Raw genomic sequence first — 21,618 nt, 5'->3', positions numbered from 1 at the left:
GGAGGAGGTATGGAGTAGAGGTGCAAAAAAAATTACTTCGGCTCTAGATCATCACTTTATTTTTTTACTAGTGAAGTTTGCAATGTTTTAGTATTTAATTTATTAATAGAAAAGTATAGCGAGTTATATTATATAATAAAATCTTGTCTAGCTGTTTTTTTATGTTTCCGGAAATAACAACACTTTCGTCATTTTATAAATTATCATTTATTTTATTAGCGCGCCTAGGATTGCTTTGGTGTTTGATTTAAGACTTAAAAAAATATAATAAATTTATCCCAAGTAATAATATCCAATAAAATCTAGTGTAACAATGCGTATTTTCAAATTAAAGATAAGTCCGTTGCTAGATTTGAAAAAAAAAAAATTTCTTTATGCAACGAGAAATTTGTGTTTTCCTTATTTATCTGGAAAGTAAAATTTGTTTTGTATTCAGAATATGTAACATAATCTAGTGTGGTTGTGTTTTCCTTCTCGATAATATGGGTTTTTTGTGCCCCGTTCGTAAAAATTACAGATGGTGTTTCGGATTTTTCTTTATTATTAGTCAGGCTGGAAATGTTTTTATATTCCAGGTATTTATTAAAGTATATGGTAAGTCAGAATGTATAAAGCATTCCAGTCTAGCTCCATTTTTTCGAACGGTCAATTTCAAAATGGATTTTCGTACGTATATAAAAGCCATAAAAGCGTCATCAGGGTGTCGAGACCCGGGAAATTCCTCCATTCCAGTCTCTCTCCGTCAATGTTCAGTGTGTTAGTTGAAGTGTATGGCAGGTCAGAATATATAGTGCAGTCCAGTCTGGGCGTTTTTCTTCTCGCGAGCTTCAAAATGAATTGCCGGACGTAAAAATAAGGGCCGAGATGGACATCACTGCCTCCCTCCCTCCCTGCCTGCCTGTACATACATCAATATTTAGTAAAACCTCCATGTGTTTCCAGCCTCAGACACGAAGGAAAGCCAGAATTAACCGCTGTTCACAACGTATACCGTGGAAACATCTGGACCCAGATCGAGACCTACCCACCTCCCTGCCCGCGTCTGTTCGTCAATATTTCTCTCAATTTCCAGCGTTTATCAGGTATTTCCAGGTGTTCTTCAGGATAAGATGTGTAAACTGTTTTAGTAGTAGTAGGAGGAAGAACTGAGAAATGGAGGGAGAGGAGATGGAGGAGGAAGGAGAAATGGAGGTAGGGGATAGGTGGAGAGTAGGAGGAAGGAGAAACTGAGGTAGAGGATAGGTGGAGAGTAGTGGCAATACTATTAGTACGAGGAGGAGGCGGAGGAGGAGGAAGAGGAGAAGGAATGAATGAGGAATGGAGGGAAAGAGGAGGAGGAGGAGACAGTGAGGAATGTAGGAGGAGGGGGGATGGATGAGGAGTGGGTTTCTCTCTCTCTCTCTCTCTCTCTCTCTCTCTCTCTCTCTCTCTCTCTCTCTCTCTCTCTCTCTCTCTCTCTGGATGATTTAAGTGTGAGCGCGTGTACATACTTTAAGGAGTTCTATGATCCCTTGCAATTGGGGGTCAAGATAGTGCAAGTACTACTGTCATCTTTCGAATAAACATTACGAACACTCAAAACTCCTCTCTCTCTCTCTCTCTCTCTCTCTCTCTCTCTCTCTCTCTCTCTCTCTCTCTCTCTCTCTCTCTCTCTCTCTCTCTCTTCCAGTAAGGAATACAGACTTCTTAAATTTATGGGTTAGTGTCTCTTTACATCATAAACGACGCTTAGAGAGAGAGAGAGAGAGAGAGAGAGAGAGAGAGAGCGCTCACAATATGAATGGCAGGCAGGCTTAGACTTCAGACAGCAGGCCTCAGCACCAATACTCGTGTGCCCTTATCTTAACTGCCGCTAATATTACGCTGTTTTCTTTAAAATCGCCGATTGGCGTGAACCCCCAGTTTTAGCATCGTTAAATTTAGTTCTTATCTCAATACAGCAACGACACACACACACACACACACACACACACCGCGCTGTGTTTCTACTCGGTTCAGTAACTCAGTTCTCTGAGTCCTCCTCTGGAACATGACTCTCCACACACTTCCCCTCCACTCCACTCGCTCCTTCAACGTATTCTGACGATTCTTTTTCGCATTTTCATTCGTTTTGCGCCCGTGTGGAATGTTCTCATGAACATTCTCGGCTTTGTGTTTTCATTTTTCCATTTTTTTTTTCAGTTTGCTACTCTAAGCATTGTCCCAGATTAGTGATAACGCCACAAATACGAATAAGCAAACAGATATAGACGGTCAGACCAACGTGTACGCAGATATACAAACATGCATGTGTTTTAATGAATTCACTTTATTATCTATTATGTTTTGTGAAGGAACACTATATTATTGTTTCTTGTAATGAGAGGTAGTAGCTGGCAATTAAAAAGATTACAGAGAGAGAGAGAGAGAGAGAGAGAGAGAGAGAGAGAGAGAGACGTAACAAGCAAAACTAAGTGGTGATTATAGCTAGTGGTTAGCGGTCATTATCGTGTGATAGTAGTGCCAAGTAAAGATTATGGCTGCATTAACCGGCCTAACGAGAGTGTCTATAACATACACACACCGTGGAGGATGAGACGCGCAGCCATCGAGTTAACAAACACTGACCCAAGGATTCCCACTGAGTAGCTCCCGAACTACTGGCGTGCGTGTGAATCAGGGAGGAAAATCTGTATTTCTTAATTATTTTTGCTACTAAAGTGTCTGGAATCTTAACCCATTTCCTGTTGTGGTCTTCCTTTGCTAACATTTGGAGCATTGCATGAGTAAAAAACAGCATGTAAATTTTGTTTTCTAGGTTGCACAACTACTGAAGAGACTGAAATTTTGCAATAAGTGTCTAGATAGTTATAAGTGATGTAGGAATATCAGTCTAGCAACGAAGGGTTTAGTTAATCAAGTCAGCTAAACATCACACTTCACGAGCCAATCAGTGACAGGACCACCACAAGGGGAAACACAGAAAAATGTTATACACACTACCGGATCCCTCAAAACTACCTAATCACCTCCTTAGTACTTCATAAAGTGTCCCTAATCTCCCCCATTCCCTTTACTCCCAGCTCCTTAAGCACTACTTTTCATTCACCGCTTGCATAATTCTCTCATCATCCACATTAACCTCGAGTTTAGTTAATTTTTCTTCTTCCACCTCATCCTTTACGATAACGGTTACATCCCTTTGCGGATCCCGTCAGTCAATCCTGAATAAATTACTTGAGTTAACCCTAACAGCCTGGTGCTTCTTTTTCCATAACCTCACTTTTCTACGTTTTCTTTTTAATTACATGCAAGTATATAACTATCGATGTGATTTCCTGAGAAAGGCTCCTCATCCTGCTCCTTCTCCTCGTCCTCCTCCTCCTCCTTACATAATATTTTCTAGGAGTCACTGAATTATTTTTTCACATTTTCCTCGTATTTATTTGCTTTCTGTTTCTGTTACATAAGAACATAAGAAATAAGGGAAGCTGCAAGAAGCGACCAGGCTTACACGTGGCAGTCTTTTGCTTTTGATTGTTGTTTATGTTACATACAGTACTTCTTTTCCTCCACCATTTCTTTCGTCCGCTATTCCTGTTCCTCATCATCACCATCACCTGAGTCCTGTCACCCGCCACTCCTTCCCTTCTGTCAACCACCCGCCCCCCCCCGCACCCTGCCGCCCCCAGTGGTTCTCTTCTGCTCTTAATAACCTAGAGTGAAGTGAAGCCAAACGGAGACGCTGCTTCCATTCTTTTGGTAACAGAACCCTAGCGTTTATTTTCACTACACCCAACATTCCTCTCCCTTTCACCTCTCCTCTTCGTACTGTGCTCTTCCCCACCTTTCCACTTTCGTTTTTACGTTCTATTTCTCTCCCTTTTTATACTTCTTTTCCCGTACTCCCCCAGTTTCTTTTTTTTTTTTCTTTTTGTCAGTTTCGAGTGTCTGTACTTTCATGGACTTTTCTTGCTGTTGTTGTCTATTTTACAAGAGCACATTTTTGGATCTAAATATTCCCGCTATCTCGGCATGTTTTCCATCCGCTTGTTTGTCTGTCTATTTTTTCCACCAAAGCGTTGAACGATCCAATAAGTTTTGTGGTATTTTTATAGGTGTTAATTTCATTTATTTTCCCTGGTACTTCACTAATGTCATGCAGTCATTATTCCTCTAAAGAAGGATTGGACCATTTATGGTGAACTCTTCTCCTAGCGTATGAATCATTATAGATACTTGCAAATCCCTCGGTGAGCAACCCTCCACACACTCAACATTGGTGCTTCCCCACTCAGACACTAAGCCCTGCAGATTAGCAGCCTCGGATAGCACGACAGGACCACCAGGACCTCTTACCTCAGGAGAGATTACAGTTTATTGCATTTTGAAGACAGTGATAGCGCTGGAAAAAAAAAAGATTGCATGTGCTCTAAGCCAGTGGTGTGTTTTTTTTACAAGTGTCTGATAATCATGACAAGGAGGACACATGCGTTCCTTATTCCCGATCTGAAAAGAAAAGAACTTTACTGGCACCTGACATCACCAGCTCCAGCTAATATCAGGTCAGTCATTAAGTCAGTAAGCTCATTAGAAACACATCTCAGAACCAAAGAACTTTATCTAGTATTTGGCTATGCGGTGAATTAAACACTTGAAACTTTGCAGTGTTTGTATTTAAATCTCGTGCGGATTTCCGAGGAGGACTTAAAGGAAACAGGCACTAATTCTGTTACTGGGCGTGAACGCGGCCTTATCAAGTTGCACAGAATTCAATGGCAGGTCGTGAGCGCACATCACACAGCGATTAGCAATTACCTTGCCGGCACACGAAGCAATATAACTCTGATGACTGTTGCAACTGTGCATGTTCTCTCTCCCTCTCTAAAGCAAGATTATCGGATCACTTCTGTTTAGTCGTCAGGAAAACGGTCTCTTACTGCCGTACTGCACTTGGGACTTGCCGGGATCCCACAGCTTCAACTTTTATACTCAACTTACGTTGCAGGCATCAGCCGCACTCCCACTTTCAGCCTCACCGCAGACTCGCTTAGGGAACGGCTGCATCGATTGGTAGGTCAGCATCCACTGCCCCAGCGTCAGTCGAGCGTGGTGTGTCGAATACTCGTGCAGCTACTCAGAGCACTGGGTCTCGACTCCAAGATGCAGTGACCCTATTAGTCCGACTGTGCTTGTTGTGAGTGATGCATGTACAGGAAAAGTTCCACGGGGATAAGCAAACAGGGATTCTTCAGGGTAAAGTAATCTAAGTTGAAGTTATTTAATATTACCATTTTGCAAAACATTTTTTTTTTCTTTTTAAACTGTCTAGAAGAGAACATTGCATTAGTCACTCGAGAGGCATGCTTTTTTTATGATCTAGCATTTTATATAACATTAGGTTAAATTCATAACAATATCAAAAGACTAAAATAACCAAATGATTTAAATAAACTCCCTTCTGCCCAGTGTTCCTGTTCAAGCTTGTGTTAAAGTTTTCCAGAAGTAATATCACCTTACACCTTTGTGTAAAATTCAAAATACGTTATTCTATCTTCAATGCGGCAAGAATTTCATAATTGTAAATTTTCACCATCCTTTTTCATAACTAACAACTGCAAGTGCATGCAAAATAAGGATATTTAAGCTATACAACATTATGAGATGAATATATTATTGCTATATATATGAATATCTACAACGTGAGAGTCTTGACAGCAGTTCACAGGACTCAGATTACGATGGCAGAGTTACTGTCAAGACCAAATGGAATACTGTTGGACTGTGAATTGCGTGGGCAGGAGGGAATACTTTCTCGGCTTCAAAGGAGCAGTCACATATTTTACCAGAAAGGCAAACAGTAATTTCAGTGGGGCAGGTTTCTTGGTGGATAGAGAACTCGCTTTTGATGTATAATGTAGAAGTGTATCAGATGTAATGACTTGAATACTTGTAAGACTACTCATGAGACTAAGATAGATCCCTCGGGTTCTATACTGCATCTCACAAATATTTATAAATGAGGCCCTAGCAATTTACTGTCTTAATTTCACAACTCTGAATTTTCTTTTCACTGTTTTATAACGTTTTCGCGGTTTTGGCATTTTTTCATATCTCAAAAATATGCTAAAGCAATAATAGTCACGATACTCAAGGCTAACGTTCAGAAAGACAGATTATGATAACTAAATAAGTGATGAGTTTAGTGACAGCAACTACTGACACTGAGAGAGAGAGAGAGAGAGAGAGAGAGAGAGAGAGAGAGAGAGAGAGAGAGAGAGAGAGAGAGAGAGAGAGAGAGAGAGAGAGAGAGAGAGAGAGAGAGAGAGAGAGAGTCCCGAGTATCCACTGCCTAGTAATCAATGTGTGGGAATAAATTATGAAAATAGAATAAAACAGACGTTGTACTGAAATTACACAGCGAACTTCAAAATGCAGTATTGTTAAAAATTGGTATTATGAAAAATATTCATTGTGTACGTGACCTATTTCTCTCTCTCTCTCTCTCTCTCTCTCTCTCTCTCTCTCTCTCTCTCTCTCTCTCTCTCTCTCTCTCTCTCTCTCTCTCTCTCTCTCTCTCTCTCTCTCTCTCTGTGTGTGTGTGTATGTGTGTGTGTGTGTGTGTGTGTGTGTGTGTGTGTGTGTGTGTGTGTGTGTGTGTGTGTGTGACAACTAAAGAACACAGACTTGTATGTCAAAAAGCTAACCAGACACATAACATTTATTTTTTTCCGGCCAACTTTTCATTAACATTTTTTTAAGCCAGCTGATTACATTTTTGTCCTTCAAGCGTGACATCATGGAAACGTATATTTTCTGACCTAACTCATTTTACAGCCTCCTTTTTTATGAGAGTGTGAAAGTTTGATGTCATTTTTTGTGGAGCAGTGTTATGTTTTATGGGGCGAGAGTCACTCTTTTATAATGGAGCACGCAAGCACTGACTGACGCGATATTTTCTTGTGTAATGTGTTTGTTGTTGACGTGACGACCGGGAATATACTGGAGATAAAATAGTTGATTATCTACGTTAATTATCTCTTTTGTTAATCATCTATCGAATCGCAAGTTTGATGCTTTTCTTTCAACTCATTCATTACCAAAGATAACTTCCATACTTCATGAAATCATCTTCTGTCAGTCATCATTGAGTGAAAAAGATACAGACAGTGTGGATAAGTAACTAGGTCATTTGTAGGTTCATGATTATTAAATTTATCACCGTTCAACTGACATAATTGCCTTTTGATATCTAAGGTGTAATGAAACTGATAGTACTGAAATGATAATGGGTAAAAGTAATTGAGTACTGTACTTCAAAGGACTTTTTTCACGGCTTAGTCCATAGAAGTCAGGTTACTGTTCTTTGTCGCTTAGAGACTCCCAACACTTGTACTCTCCGTGTTCATTTACTTTTCGGTGGTACTATTAGCCAATAAAGAAACATATTTATATCATTAAAACATTGTGTACTGCATGGATATCAAAAAGGAAGAAAATTTATATAACTAAGACAACTCAAAGTATAAAAGTATTTTCTAAAGTAGTGTTAGAGAGAGAGAGAGAGAGAGAGAGAGAGAGAGAGAGAGAGAGAGAGAGAGAGAGAGAGAGAGAGAGAGAAAAAAGAGAGGAGTGGTTGGGGTAGCGATAGACAGACAGACAACGTGAAGCTGGAAAAATCAGCGAAGGCGTGAGACGAAAAGGAATTGAAAACGAAAAATGAAAAGATATTTAGTTCATGTTCCTCCTCTTCCTCCTCCTCCTTCTCCTTCTCTTTCTCTTCCTCTTTTACCTCCTGCTCCCTCTCCTCTTTCTCCTCCATTATCACTAGCGTGCCAATATCTGCCTACACCTTACGAGGCAGCAAGTGCCTGTCAATTTCTATCCCCAACACGCTTAATTGCAGTCTGTCTGTCAATGTATTTGCTCATGAGATAAGCTTCAGAGCGATCATTTGTTCTCGTTTTCTTCATTTGTTCGCTGAACTAAAGTATTGCAGGATCAGCTCGACATGACACAAACGTAAAATTTACGTAACTTACTTCGTGCGTTTTTATGATAAAACTCTCGTATTGTTTTCGTCACTCTCCAGCTAAATATTTCGCATGCAGGCTTGTTAAATTTGTGCCGTCTCGTGTATTACTTCATAGGCTTTTACGAAGTAGTGCATATTTTTTTTTTCCTTTTTGTTTGTCACAATGCAATACTCTTGCATTGCATGAGCCCAATTTCCACTTTATTTTACCAAAAATATGCAAATCTGTAAAATATGTTTAAGAAAAAATTGTAAGCTATGTGCTCATATTGCATCCCATACTATGCAGGAGGAATGTACTTCTATTGAATACATAAAAATACGATTGTATGAACCCTGCCTGTGGTTTGTCGTCCAGTAACACCATTTTGTGCATCCTAACATTCTTGGTGACATGAACCAAGTGGAATATCAACTAACAAAGTTATTAATAAACTTCTACTAACCTAATATATTCACATCCACTGTGGTTTGCGTTTTTCCCTTCAATCACAAGTAATTTGATGAGCTGACAAATACAAAATATTGAAAAACCAATCAGTACATTCTTGGCACGTTGAAGGACTTGGGATTGAGAGAAAGACGCTAAACACAGTGGGAATAAGTTCATTAGTTTGACAGGCTTTTCACTAAAAACTGTGGCATTGCAAGAAGTGCCGTCAGTCCACCACATAACACCATACAGACACATCACCTCAAAGTGAAAAGAAAGTCACCAAAATCGACAAAAAAAAAAGAAAAAAAAAACAGACATAAAACTTTGACATGAACCTGAATTCCTCTCTCGTAATTGAAGAAAACACGTAAAGACGGGAAGGAATGCCATGCCCTTGCACACCTGGCAATACCTGGCGGAGGAGTGGCCGAGAAGACCTACCTGGCTGCTTCCTGCACTCACTCCAATCAAGGTAATGGGGAAACCTCACTTTTCATGCTCCCCAACCAAGAGAGAGAGAGAGAGAAAGAGAGAGAGTGAGACAGAGAGAGAGAGACAAAGAAATTAATGAATAAATAAAGTCACATAAAAAAGGTGACGTATCCGGTAGTAGTTTCAAAATTTATAATGCTTCATTTTATTTATTCCTCGGTCCGTTTGTTATTTTTGTTTATCTGTTTGTTTTTAATCAAACTTCATACTTTGTTTAGGATACCTTATCTGAAGCTGCATTCGCCATTTTGCTGACACACACACACACACACACACACACACACACACACACACACACACACACACACACACACACACACACACACACACACACACATCTTATTCCTTCCCAAGAGATTTCGAAAGAGAGAGAGAGAGAGAGAGAGAGAGAGAGAGAGAGAGAGAGAGAGAGAGAGAGAGAGAGTCTGCGTGCGTGTGTTCATGTGAAAAAATGTTATGATGAGAAAGAGAAAGAAAAAAGACAAGATTAATAAAAAACCTTCCGTCAAAAAAGTCGTATCTCATTGACGTAATAGTTCTCTGCGCCACGCTGTGTTGGTCAAGTGGAGGATTTTTCTTTGATATTTTCAAAAGGGTCGGCGTAAAAAGACTGCGGTAAATTATGCAAGATTTAGTCTCCCTCACGTCCAGTATATGCACCAGAAAAGTCAGGGACACATTAAAAAAAGAAACCTGAAAAAATTGATTGCCTGCCTCGGGAAGATAAAAGCAAGAATGTTGTTGGGGCTGGACAAGAGGCTCTCTCTCTCTCTCTCTCTCTCTCTCTCTCTCTCTCTCTCTCTCTCTCTCTCTCTCTCTCTCTCTCTTCTCTCTCTCTCTCTCTCTCTCTCTTCGTCTTAGTATTGGTCCCTGCAGATTTTCTGAAGTGTATTATGTTGTGTAATAAATAATATAATAATAATAATAATAATAATAATAATAATAATAATAATAATAATAATAATAATAATAATAATAACAACAAACGGTTTATTAATATGGTAGCTGTTACAGTGAAAATATACATATGGTTTGGGGGGAAGGCTTGACATTAAAACTAAGGTTAATCTAGAGAAAGGAACTAACTGTTAATGGCTCTCACAATGGTGGGAACCGCGCTAAGGCGATATCGGTCCGTGCTCGGTGTGTGTGTATGTGTGTGTGTGTGTGTGTGTGTGTGTGTGTGTGTGTGTAGGTTAGGTCTTTTTTTTTTTTTTCTCAGTACACTTTGATGTCAGGTAATGGTCTTTGTAACTCACGCCTCTCTCCATCTGTCCAGTACCTACATGTGCCTCTGGTCCTGGTTCCCCTTTCCTCCATAGATCCACAGACGTCTAATTCCTCTTCGACTCCTCGTCTGCATCCTCGTTCTCCTCGTCATTTGTCGTAATTCTTCGCTTCTCCGTAAGTGTGTCATTGTTCCACGCCTATGGTCAGTATTTCTTCGCTTCTTCATAGCTTTTGTGTTCGTTCCGCTTCTTCGCTCCCCAACAAGAGTGTGCAATACTTGTGCAATATTTCCGCGTCAACAAAAGCATAACTGTTCCGGTCTTCCTTATGTGTCCTTGTGTCGCCAGTGTAGCGAGACTTGTTCCTAGTCGATTCCTTCCTTTCCCTGTTATCTTGTGTGGTGGAAAAATACCCTTTCCTTTTGTCTCGGGAGAATTTTCCATGCCTGATTGTGGAAAGAAATATGGTGTTCTTGATTTTCTTATCGGAAAGGCGTTGAAGAAAGGTGGACAGAAGCATTCTCTTTTCTCTTTCTTTCTTTTTTTTTTTGTCCTATTCCGTTTTTAGAGAAGATATATATAATGTAGATAGTTTGCTTCCGTATGAGTCAATAAACTTCACACCACCAGCTTCTTTGCCACGGCGTCTTCATATACATATGTGTACGTCCTTCTCTTCCTTCACCTCCTTCTCCTCCTTTCCCCTCCATATCTCTTTTCCGGTTGTCACATTCCTTCCTATCTATTTCTCCTCTTCCTGGTCGCCCTTGTTCCCCTCCACCTCCTTCTTGTGTTACGCTTCACCCATCTCCCTTCCCTTGTCGCGTCTCCTTCTCTGCCCTGAGTGTGGTCCAATTATAAATTACCACAAAATGTATTGCATGACAGAAATGACACCCCGAAACAAGCCAAGCAAGTTGTGAGCATAATTAAGTTTGTCTGCGGACCACGCCTGTCATTATGGTGCCTGCCGGTGAATGGATGCGTTGGTGGTGAGGCCCAGGAAGGGTTGGGAGATAGTGAGATAGTGCTGATAGTACCAGAGAGGAGACAGCACACAGGAATGCAAAAGAGGAGCAACCAATAGCATTATGTAAGCATGTCATCCTGTTTGTGTTGTAAGCTATATGGTCTATAATTAATTAAAGTAAGACAGTAATCAGTGAGCTGGAGACGTATTAGTGGTGTATAACTTCTGTGTGTGAGTGTGTGTGTGAGTGTGTGTGTGCAGAGTGGAGTGGACTGGTGGGTAGGATCTGGTGTAGTGTCGAGGCGATGAAGATTAAATGCAGTTAATTAACCCGTGTAATTGTGATTGTGATGGCGTAATTGCCTGTAGTCGGCGTTGAGATTATAGTGATTGAAGATTAGAAGAGTAATTTACCTCCGTAATTTCACGTAGATAAGCGTAAGTACTACACGGATGATCTCTCATTAAGAGGAGAAACACAAACATTCAGGAACAGACTCACGCAAACTCTCACATCAGGAAAAAAAATGTGAAAAGGAAATGTCTGTTCTCTTGACCTATCACTGATGTTAACTTTTAAAAAAGCACCAATACCCATGAACACCACAATATATTTCCTTCCATTTATATACACCTTCTCTCTTTTCCTACGTCCCGCACCAGCATGACCACCAACACCCTTCCCTTCAACAGCTCTCACTGAAGGAACAAACCCATACAAACCTTTAAATAAAAAAAAAAGAAATAAGAATTACGGTAAAATAATGAATAGTAAATCTCTGTTCCCCTTTATGTTTCACTTTTAAAGAAATCCACCAATGGGGAGAATATATTTCCTTGCATTTCCGTATTCCATCTCTTCTTTTTCATTTCCCACATCAAAATGACCACCACTTCCCTTTCCTCAGTGAACCTGCACCTCTGCACTTCACTTACCTGCCTTTATCACTTTCCCTTTTGCATGCAACTCCACCACCCGACCTGTGACACATTCTTCCCTCCTCCCCTCAACCTCCCGCGGCGACCTCAGACACCGTCTTCGCCTTGTGATGTGATGTTAAGATGATGTTCCACTTTGAGGCTGCAGGAAATGTCGACGTTCTGCGCAATATAATGATATCAGTTTGAATTTCTGCTTCAGGGACAAGGGTCTGAGAGAGGCAGGGTGGGACGGAGGGAAAGAGGAAGGAAGGAAAACAGAAACAAACACAGACACACAGAGAGACATAAAGACAGACAGACAGACAGACAGACAGACAGACAGACTTATGAGCAAAGTTAGTTTATTCACCACAAAACAGTACAACATATACAGCATTCAAAATAATTCAGCTTTGTAAATCACACACACGAGAGAGAGAGAGAGAGAGAGAGAGAGAGAGAGAGAGAGAGAGAGAGAGATGAGAGAGAGGAGAGAGAGAGAGAGAGAGAGAGAGAGAGAGAGAGAGAGAGCATGTCATCAGTGAACATGTACACGTTATTTTGACATTAATTAACAGAGTAATTGCCTTGATTGAGCGGCAGGTGGTAATTAGGGCATACCTTTCCTCTTTGATGCGAGTGTTCGCGGCGGGGAGATGACAATCGCCGCGCAGAGAGAGAGAGAGAGAGAGAGAGAGAGAGAGAGAGAGAGAGAGAGAGAGAGAGAGAGAGAGAGAGAGAGAGTATTTAATTTTGAGGAGGTAGAAGGTAGGAAATGAGAGAGCACTGTCCGAGAAATCTACTCTCTCTCTCTCTCTCTCTCTCTCTCTCTCTCTCTCTCTCTCTCTCTCTCTCTCTCTCTCTCTCTCTCTCTCTCTCCTTTCTTTACTGTTAGTGCTCCATGTCAGCACTTCGTCTTTGCCTCGCCTTTTCTTTCTCACTACAATATTTTTCTCCCCAATACCTGAATATAATTACTGTAGCGGATGTGAGTGAATTAATTAATGCAGGATAATTTTTCTTTCACTTTTCAACATTTTTTTTTTGCACTGAAACTCCGCAGTGTTCCTTGTGTGGATTTCATTTTCACAGTTTTCATTTTAGTGTTTATTCTTTGGTAATATTTCCTCGAGTTGATCTGGGGAATAAATTGATAAAATACTGGTAAAAATCGGTCTTTGTGTGTGTGTGTGTTTGTTTGTGTGTGTGTGTGTGTGTGTGTGTGTGTGTGGTATCATATTGATAAAATACTTGCAAAATTTTGGTCTGTGTGTGTGTGTGTGTGTGTGTGTGTGTGTGTGTGTGTGTGTGTGTGTGTGAATTAGATAACAAACGAGAGATTGAATAATAGACATCATACATATCGTGACGTATTGGATGTTGGCTCGTTGGACTTGTTAGGTGGCTTGTTACCTTCTTAGACCTGTTTCCTTTGAAGTTCTAGCACCTCACTCATTGACATTCTAAACTACCTCATAGTAATAGCCAGATATTCATTTCTTATTCATTTCTAAGTAAGTCTCGGTTAGGATAAAATTAGTATGTCAATATATGGGTGTGTGTTTACTGTTTTCATTCATTATTAAAGGTGTTTTCTTCGATTATATTGCTCGATGGATAGAAAAAAAGGAAGAATTTGTATGTTGAAGTAATTGAGCTAGTTATGCACTATCAAGGTACCTCGCAGTACTTCTAGTTTGATATATTTTCTATCTAAACTTATTTTCTACCTCTCATGCGGATCTGTATGTCTTTTGCAAGGTTTCAATGTTTCAGTTTCGCCTGTTCACTTTCTGTCTCAGTCTAACGTAATCCTCTCTTCTTTGTTTCCGTTTACCATCCGTTTTGTATATATATATATGTATTTGTGTCTTAACTTTTCCTAGCTTTGTTTCACTGTGTTTCCATCTTTTTGGTGTGCCTGTGTGGAAGACTTTGTTTTGCTTGTTAGTCTTAGGTTTGTTTTATTGTATTTTGCCCACATGTTATATTCTCTTCGCTGGGTTCGCCTCTCTGTCCTCTCAGGGAGACAGCATGACGACACTGAGCATCATCCAGGGGTACACGCGTGCTCTTCTGTCTTTAACTTTGTCTTGCTGATGACTCTCTCTCTCTCTCTCTCTCTCTCTCTCTCTCTCTCTCTCTCTCTCTCTCTCTGTTTATCTGTCTGTCTATATCAGTCAGTCTATCTATCAATCTATCAATCTATCTATCTATCTATCTGTTTGTCTATCTGTTTATCTATCAATCAGTCTATCTATTTACCTGTCTATCTCTCTCTCTCTCTCTCTCTCTCTCTCTCTCTCTCTCTCTCTCTCTCTCTCTCTCTCTCTATCTATCTATCTATCTATTTATCAGTCTATCTATCTATCTATCTATCTATCTATCTATCTATCTATCTACCTACCTACCTATCTATATTTCTATCTATCGCTCCCTAGTTGTGGAAGGGGCTGGCAGACCAGGCAGGAAAGGGAATCTCCTTGCTGGGGTGGCGGGACACGAAGGGCCTCGCTACCATGGTCCCAGTGTGCACCGACCCGCTGAGGCACGTGACGGCTCGCTCCACGTTGCGCTGGCGGCGGTGAGGTGGAAGTTGTCTGTCTGCTTGCTATCTTTCTCTCCATTTGGCAGGCAACATATCAATACAGTTTTCCTAAAGGTAGACTTAAGAGGAAATGCTTTGTGTTTTTACGTTTTTACTATTTCGATTTATTGTGTTTTTTTTTTTTTTTTAGTTTGTCTCTGTCTAACTGGAATTTCGACACTTCATTACACTTTTTTTTACCACTCTTTCTTTTTTTCTATTATGGAAGAGACAAATTTGTTTTCTGCCTTTCCGTATTCCTCCCTTTTCCATAAAAAAAGGAAGAGAGAAAACATTTGGGTGCTACCTTCCTTTCTTCATTGCGTATAGAGTAAAGATTACAGAAGACAAAAAAAGTTCAACAGGGTAAATGATGCGAATAATCCATCTATCCTCGCTGCCCATAAAGATTATAAATTAAGAATAAGCTAGCGTAATGGCGAACAATAAGGCTGTTTTCGCATCATCATTACTTTCCTTAAATATTACGTGGTTTAGTAATGTCCGTATTTTAAGATCCTGGGCAATTTCGTATTATAAAAACGCTGCGCTTAAGGGTTTTGTTCTAATAGTACCAATTATTCCACATTTCTGTCTGTAATCCCGTGACGTGCAAGGAGCGAGGGAGCCGAGACGCAGCGCCCCGTCCTCTCTCCTAATCTCCCTCTTTTCTTGATGGTGCATGAAGGAATAATAGGGAGGAAATGTGCACGCACACACACACACACACACACACACACACACACACACAGAAAGAGAGAGAGAGAGAGAGAGAGAGAGAGAGAGAGAGAGAGAGAGAGAGAGAGAGAGAGAGAGAGAGAGTTCTATGGCTAGGAAAAAGCAAAAAAGTAGATTGTATCAACAGAGAGAAGATTGAATGAAAACAGAAATTAATTTAGCTTTATGGAACACAGATAATTGAAATCAAAGCACTAATTAGGATTTTTAGTGCATGCTTTGGACGGATTAATTTTTGTCTTTTATATTTCATTGTTTTTTTTATTGAGGAAGTAAAAGCGGAGACAGATGGAGTTATTATCAATAAAAACAAGTTTAATTAAGAAAAGACTGATTCAAAATTCGTTTCCTCTCTCTCACTCGCTCCTCGACCACTTTTCTTCCCTTACTCTCGTGTTCTTCGTTTCCTTCCTCCATCTCATCTTCCGGTGCGCTCGCTTTTCCTACTCCTTGCCTTCTTTTCAGGTAGCTTATTCTCGTCTTCCTCTCAACCCTCTCCTCTCTTTTCCATCTGGTCTTCTGCATCTTTCTTTCCCTCTTCTCCCTTCTCATTATCTTTATCTAAGCTGCAACTCAGGCAGACCTAATTGCCTTTAAGTTCCAAGACTTAAACTGTAATAGTAGATCATTTCTTCTTTTTCTTTTTTATTTTTTTCCTTAAATGATGAGATTTTTACAAATATATGACGGAGAGAGAGCTCTTACGATGTGTGTGTGTGTGTGTGTGTGTGTGTGTAAAAAAGTGAAAAAAATTCAAATTTTTTCTAATTTTCTAATATATATATATATATATATATATATATATATATATATATATATATATATATATATATATATATATATATATATATATATATATATATATATATATATATATAAGATGGAAAACAAAATAAAGAAGAGAGGATTACGTTAAACTGAGACAGAAAGTGAACAGGCAAAACTGAAACACTGAAACCTTCCAAAAGACATGTAGAGAGAGGCGCATGAGAGGCGGAAAATCAGTTTTGATAGAAAATATACCAAACTAGAATTGTTGCGAAGTGCGCTGAGTGTGTAACTAGCTCATTTACTTCATACATACGAGTTTGTGCTCTCCCTGTACTCTGCATCATTTTTTTTTTTTTTGTGTGTGTGTGTTGTTTAAAACATAATATATCGATCATGTACCGAACGGCTTCGAAACAGGGAACCGAAACGATGCGACTCCTCAAGTTGCGACCAGGTCAGTGTTTCCCCAAAGCCCTTCAATTCGTGTGTGTGTGTGTGTGTGTGTGTGTGTGTATCCTCGAGCGTGTGATCAAGGCGAAACAGGATTGCTGGAGCTCCACTTGTAGCTTATACATATCTAACAATCCAGTGAGTTTGGTGAGTAGCCAGTGAGTGCATGTGGACGTACGTATATATGTATTGAAAGGCTTACTGGTGTCTTGTTGGCTGTCCAGTCCGGGCCTAGTGACGTCGTTGGGTGAAGGAAACCACAAAGTTGCCGGATCGTCATAAGTAACACCATTATATTATTATTATTATTATTGCTCTAGTATTTTAAGACCATAGCTAAAGAACCTCCATTTTAGGAAGTACAACTAAGAGTGTTCAGATTAGGAAGTCTAAGGCTTAGGCACCACATGAAAATCGGTACGAGAGGTGGCGATGGTAGCAGCAGCACCAAGATGGCGGCGGGGCTCCCTCCCTGCTTAATTCACAATGCACCGCTGTCTGAACAGTCGCCGGCACATTTCAGGCGTTTCAAGAAGGCTTACTGCAAAGATGTACCAAATACAACTTTTTCGTACATTTCCTTATCACAGCCACACCCAGCGCTGCTCAACCCTTCATAACTCTACTGCTGTGACTCCGATGCCATCCCTTCCCCTTCCTTGTTGCCACCGCTCCTTCCAATACCCTCCTCCAAGGCTAAGAGATATAGGTGGACTCATTCATCCACCCTCTCAAGCCATCGGTTACAGGTGCAGGGGGAATATGAGGGGCGTGTTCTGTTGTTGACGTCATTAGTGAGAGAAAACGGGAAGGCGAGAGTGAGAGAATTGTGGGGATGAAGAGGGTAATGGAGGGAGAGGAAGGGATGCAGCCATGTAACAGGAGTTATGCTATTTTTTAGTAAACTTAGCTGTGATTTTATGGCACTAGTATTACATATCAATTCGCCTCCACTTCCTCCACCACGTACGCCTGCACTTCAAGCTGTTTCTAGGGTGATTCGTCCTCGGATGAAATGTCTCAGTTGATTCACCGCCGGGTTATTACTAAAAGATTCGTCCCCTAGTATGATTCACCTCTTTGCGTGATTCGTCTCCTTTTCGTTTTCTTTTTCTTGACCAATTATCATCTGCTCATTCCCACCATCACATTAACAAAGAACATCGTAAATTTTATTGATGAATTGTTTGTAATCCTGCTCAGTATTTATAGAGTGCCTTCCCTGAAAACCTACAGTGTTTCTTTCAATTGAGAAAACCTAGACTAATTTTTATAGTTAGAGCCCAACCTCCCCAAACTGAATTATGGCACCACAGCAAGAAAGATACGTAAAAACAATACATTTTTAGTCAATAAACTGCATTGAGACAAGAAGGAAATTCAGCCAATAACATTTTTTTTGAAAGCCGTATTTTCCTCATCTATAAACCTGCCCATCAAATCTTTATCTCACTCTCACCGATTGTTTTCTATAGACATTCGTATTTAATCAAATACCGATTTCCTATTAACACAGAAAATATGAAAAATGACAGTCTCTATTTTCATTATATTTTATTATATTTCTGCATGCGTCAGGGAACTAATGTGAACAGGCACGGCAGCATTTGTTACATTGCAATGTGGACCAAAATAAAAATGAAATGAGAAGCCTGTTTCCTGTCAAATAACAGCAGGAAAAGTAAAACAAATGTATAGGATGGTAAAAATACCATTGTGATAAAGATGATACTACTATTGCTGCTGCTGCCACCTACCACTACTGCCACTACCACCACCACTACTAGTACTACTACTATTACTAATAGTAATACTACAGCTGTTGCTACGTGCAACTATTATTACTAGTAGTACGTAATTATTATTATTATTATTATTACCATCATAATATGTACTAATATAATTATAAAGTACAGTATTATCACCATAACTAATAACAGTAACACTACCAGCACTATCAATGGTAATAATAATAATAATGATAATAATAATAATAATAATAATAAAATAACCAGTCTCCGAAGAACATTTATTATTCAGAGTACTAACATACTTGCTACGCATGAAAAATATGACCGGACAAAAATATGACATCGTGACAACTTTCTGCCTCGCCATAAACAACAACAGGTGATTATCCCCCCTGAGGCATGAGAGCATAAACGTTATTTTTGAAAGACTGACGTAACGCAGTACCGTGTGTGTGTGTGTGTGTGTGTGTGTGTGTGTGTGTGTGTGTGTGTGTGTGTGTGTGTGTGTGTAATTTACGGTTTTTCATAATACGGAAACATTTCGTAAATATTCTAACGTTGAAACATAATCCACTGCAATTCAACGTTCACTTTAGTTAACAGGTAATCGTATTTAATCATTATTTTCTTCTCAGGGACGTTACGATAATTGTGTAGTACATTTAGAATCCATCTTCCTCAGTATGGTTTACCCCTCTTTACCTTCTTGCTTTTCCCTCCTGTTCTGCACATGCCTTATTCTTCATTGCCATTCTATTTCTTATTCCATTATTAACTTTTCCACACCCTTCTGCTACCTACCTTTCCGCTTACAACATCCAACCCTACACGTTTATTGGTTCCCCCTAGTATTCCATTCTCACCTGCCTTCTTTGATCCTACGGCTGCTTCATTTTCGTCTTTGATACCACTGCTACTTCATCTGCCTGTTTGTCATTCGTCAGTCTAATATCATCCCCTCCAGGTACCTTCATACTGCCATCTTTCACACCACCCACCTCCTTTCCGAGAACAAATCTTGTTGGCTCTATGGGTTACTTGAAAATTCTCTTCCCATAGAGAAGAATATACATGAATTAAGGTTTATATTAATCTCTCAGCAGGACTATATTCAAAGACCACAAATAATGATAAATATAATTATTATAGGTGTTCTTTTCTCTATCGCGGATGCAGAGTTCGTTGAACTCCCTCTAGAATCATGAAAATAGCCGTGAAAAAAAAAACTCCACTAGAAGTTAAAAGCAGTCAATACAATAAAAACACACGGGAGTAAATTAATGCCATTTCATGTTTTTCTGACATTACTTGCATTTTTTCTCATCAACTCCTTTTTTCTGACTGCCTTCAGCCTCTTTCTCTTCCGGCAGCGTTACTTCTCTTGCTATCTTCTATCACGACTTTCACGCTAACTGCTCTTCCAACCAGGCTAACTGCATGCCTGCTTCCCTCCCACAACCTCGCTGCACAAAACTTGCTGTTTTATTTCAACCCTTTTCTGTCCACCTTTCTAATGCAAGAGAACCAGCATTCTCAATATTTCATCCCCCTTTACGTGTAACCTCTGGAATTCCCTGTCTGCTTCTGTATTCCCTGCTCCCTGTGACTTTAACTGTTTCAAGAGAGAGGTTTGGGCTCGCTTTCGTTCTGTCTTGTAAGAGATCAGTGCCTTCAGTTGGACGCTTCCCCCACTTTTGTTATTACTCGGTGACAGAAAGATGTGGCGTTAGATTTAGGTTGGGAATACCCTTCACTTTAGACTGGCAGATCATCCGGTGACTTCGCCGTCCTTCATTAATATGGAAATGGATTCTTGTAAGAAGCACACAGCTTTAAGACTCAAAACCAGACACCTTCACATTGCATAAGGACCCGGGTGACTGCCGCTACTTAATGCACGGACAAGACCTGATTAAAATTCATTTCTTGCTGGCTATTAATCAGTTTTATGCGATCTTGCAGGCGAAGATGTGTAAGCATGGATGTATTCACGCTCCTACACAAGTACACTCGCTCCCCCCCCCTCTCTCTCTCTCTCTCTCTCTCTCTCTCTCTCTCTCTCTCTCTCTCTCTCTCTCTCTCTCTCTCTCTCTCTCTCTCTCTCTCCGCAGCCACCCACCATCCACTCACCACCACCACTACTCCTGCTCTCTCCTTTACAGTCACTTGGCGGAACATGATGCCGTGACACGCATGCCTCCTCGCGCCACCTGCTTCAGCCTGCCTCCCACTTGTCCCTCTCGGAATACAAAACAAGCCAGTCACCGCGACCCGCCCGAGCACCAGCAGTCAAAATGGTTTCTTACTTTGCTTGGCTTATGCATGTAGAGAGAGAGAGAGAGAGAGAGAGAGAGAGAGAGAGAGTGTGTGTGTGTGTGTGTGTGTGTGTGTGTGTGTGTGTGTGTGTGTGTGTGTGTGTGTGTGTGTGCTCTTCCATTTTTTCATCTTTTTCATTCCTTTTTAATTAGGAAAGCTTCAGGATATTGTATTATTTATAACATCAAACATTTATTTATACATTTGCTGCTATGTTATGATCCTACCTGGGAATGAATAAGTGGATGACGGGAATACTGGTGAAGTGCGGAGAAAGGTTAAATATGAATGCATCTGAGATTAAGTAATGCAATTTTCAGCAAGTTGATAATGTGCTACTTGCGTGCTGTCGAGGCCTGGGTGGGTTCTTGCTGAGCGGGGTAATAATGGTTGTCTTACAGAATATTATCTCTTTCCTTACTTAATTAGAACTGAATGTTATTCTTCCCTGATATTTTGTGGACGTATAGCATTTAGGTACGATACCGGGCACTGGTTATATTCTCTCAGTTCTGTAGTGTGTGTTTGTGTGTGTGTGTGCGTGTGTGTACAAGCATGAAATGATGTGTCAAGTACAACTGTCCATATCATTCATAATACAATAATTTCTTACCTTCCTTGGTAATCACTTTGTCATGAAATTAATGACCATGTCAAGTAATTTAAATATCTTTTGAATCCAGATTGTTTCCCTTCCATTCGCTCTATTTTTCACTCTGTTTTTATTTGTAGTATCTGTTTTATTATATCGTTTATTACCTCGCAAGGGCGGGAGCGTTTGAACTCAATAATGTGTGTTAGAGCGTATGTGTGTGTTTTTGTGTGTTTCTTTTCAGTGTATGCATCGTTTTATTGGGAAGAGATAAATAAATGGTACCAAATAAAGTTATGGCCAATAAATTGAAAATTACTAATACATAGTTTTAAAACTGAATTCTTTGTA

General features: G+C 40.0%; 1 long non-coding RNA gene across 4 annotated transcripts in view; it reads left to right on the top strand.

Annotated features, from left to right (window-relative positions):
• The first annotated feature begins 16,622 nt into the window (after nucleotides 1-16,622).
• Nucleotides 16,623-21,618, top strand: part of LOC135115061 (uncharacterized) — a 32,456-nt gene continuing 27,460 nt past the window's right edge. For all 4 annotated transcript variants that reach the window (XR_010275783.1, XR_010275782.1, XR_010275785.1 and 1 more), the window contains exons 1-2: nucleotides 16,623-16,755; nucleotides 20,522-20,656. This is a non-coding gene — a long non-coding RNA (uncharacterized LOC135115061). The remainder of the gene's footprint in view (nucleotides 16,756-20,521; nucleotides 20,657-21,618) is intronic.

This window comes from Scylla paramamosain, chromosome 28 (genome assembly GCF_035594125.1).
Source record: "Scylla paramamosain isolate STU-SP2022 chromosome 28, ASM3559412v1, whole genome shotgun sequence".
Classification (NCBI taxonomy): Eukaryota; Metazoa; Arthropoda; class Malacostraca; order Decapoda; family Portunidae; genus Scylla; species Scylla paramamosain.
The sequence above is the reverse complement of the archived record's forward strand: the minus strand, read 5'-3'. Positions and strand labels throughout refer to the sequence as shown.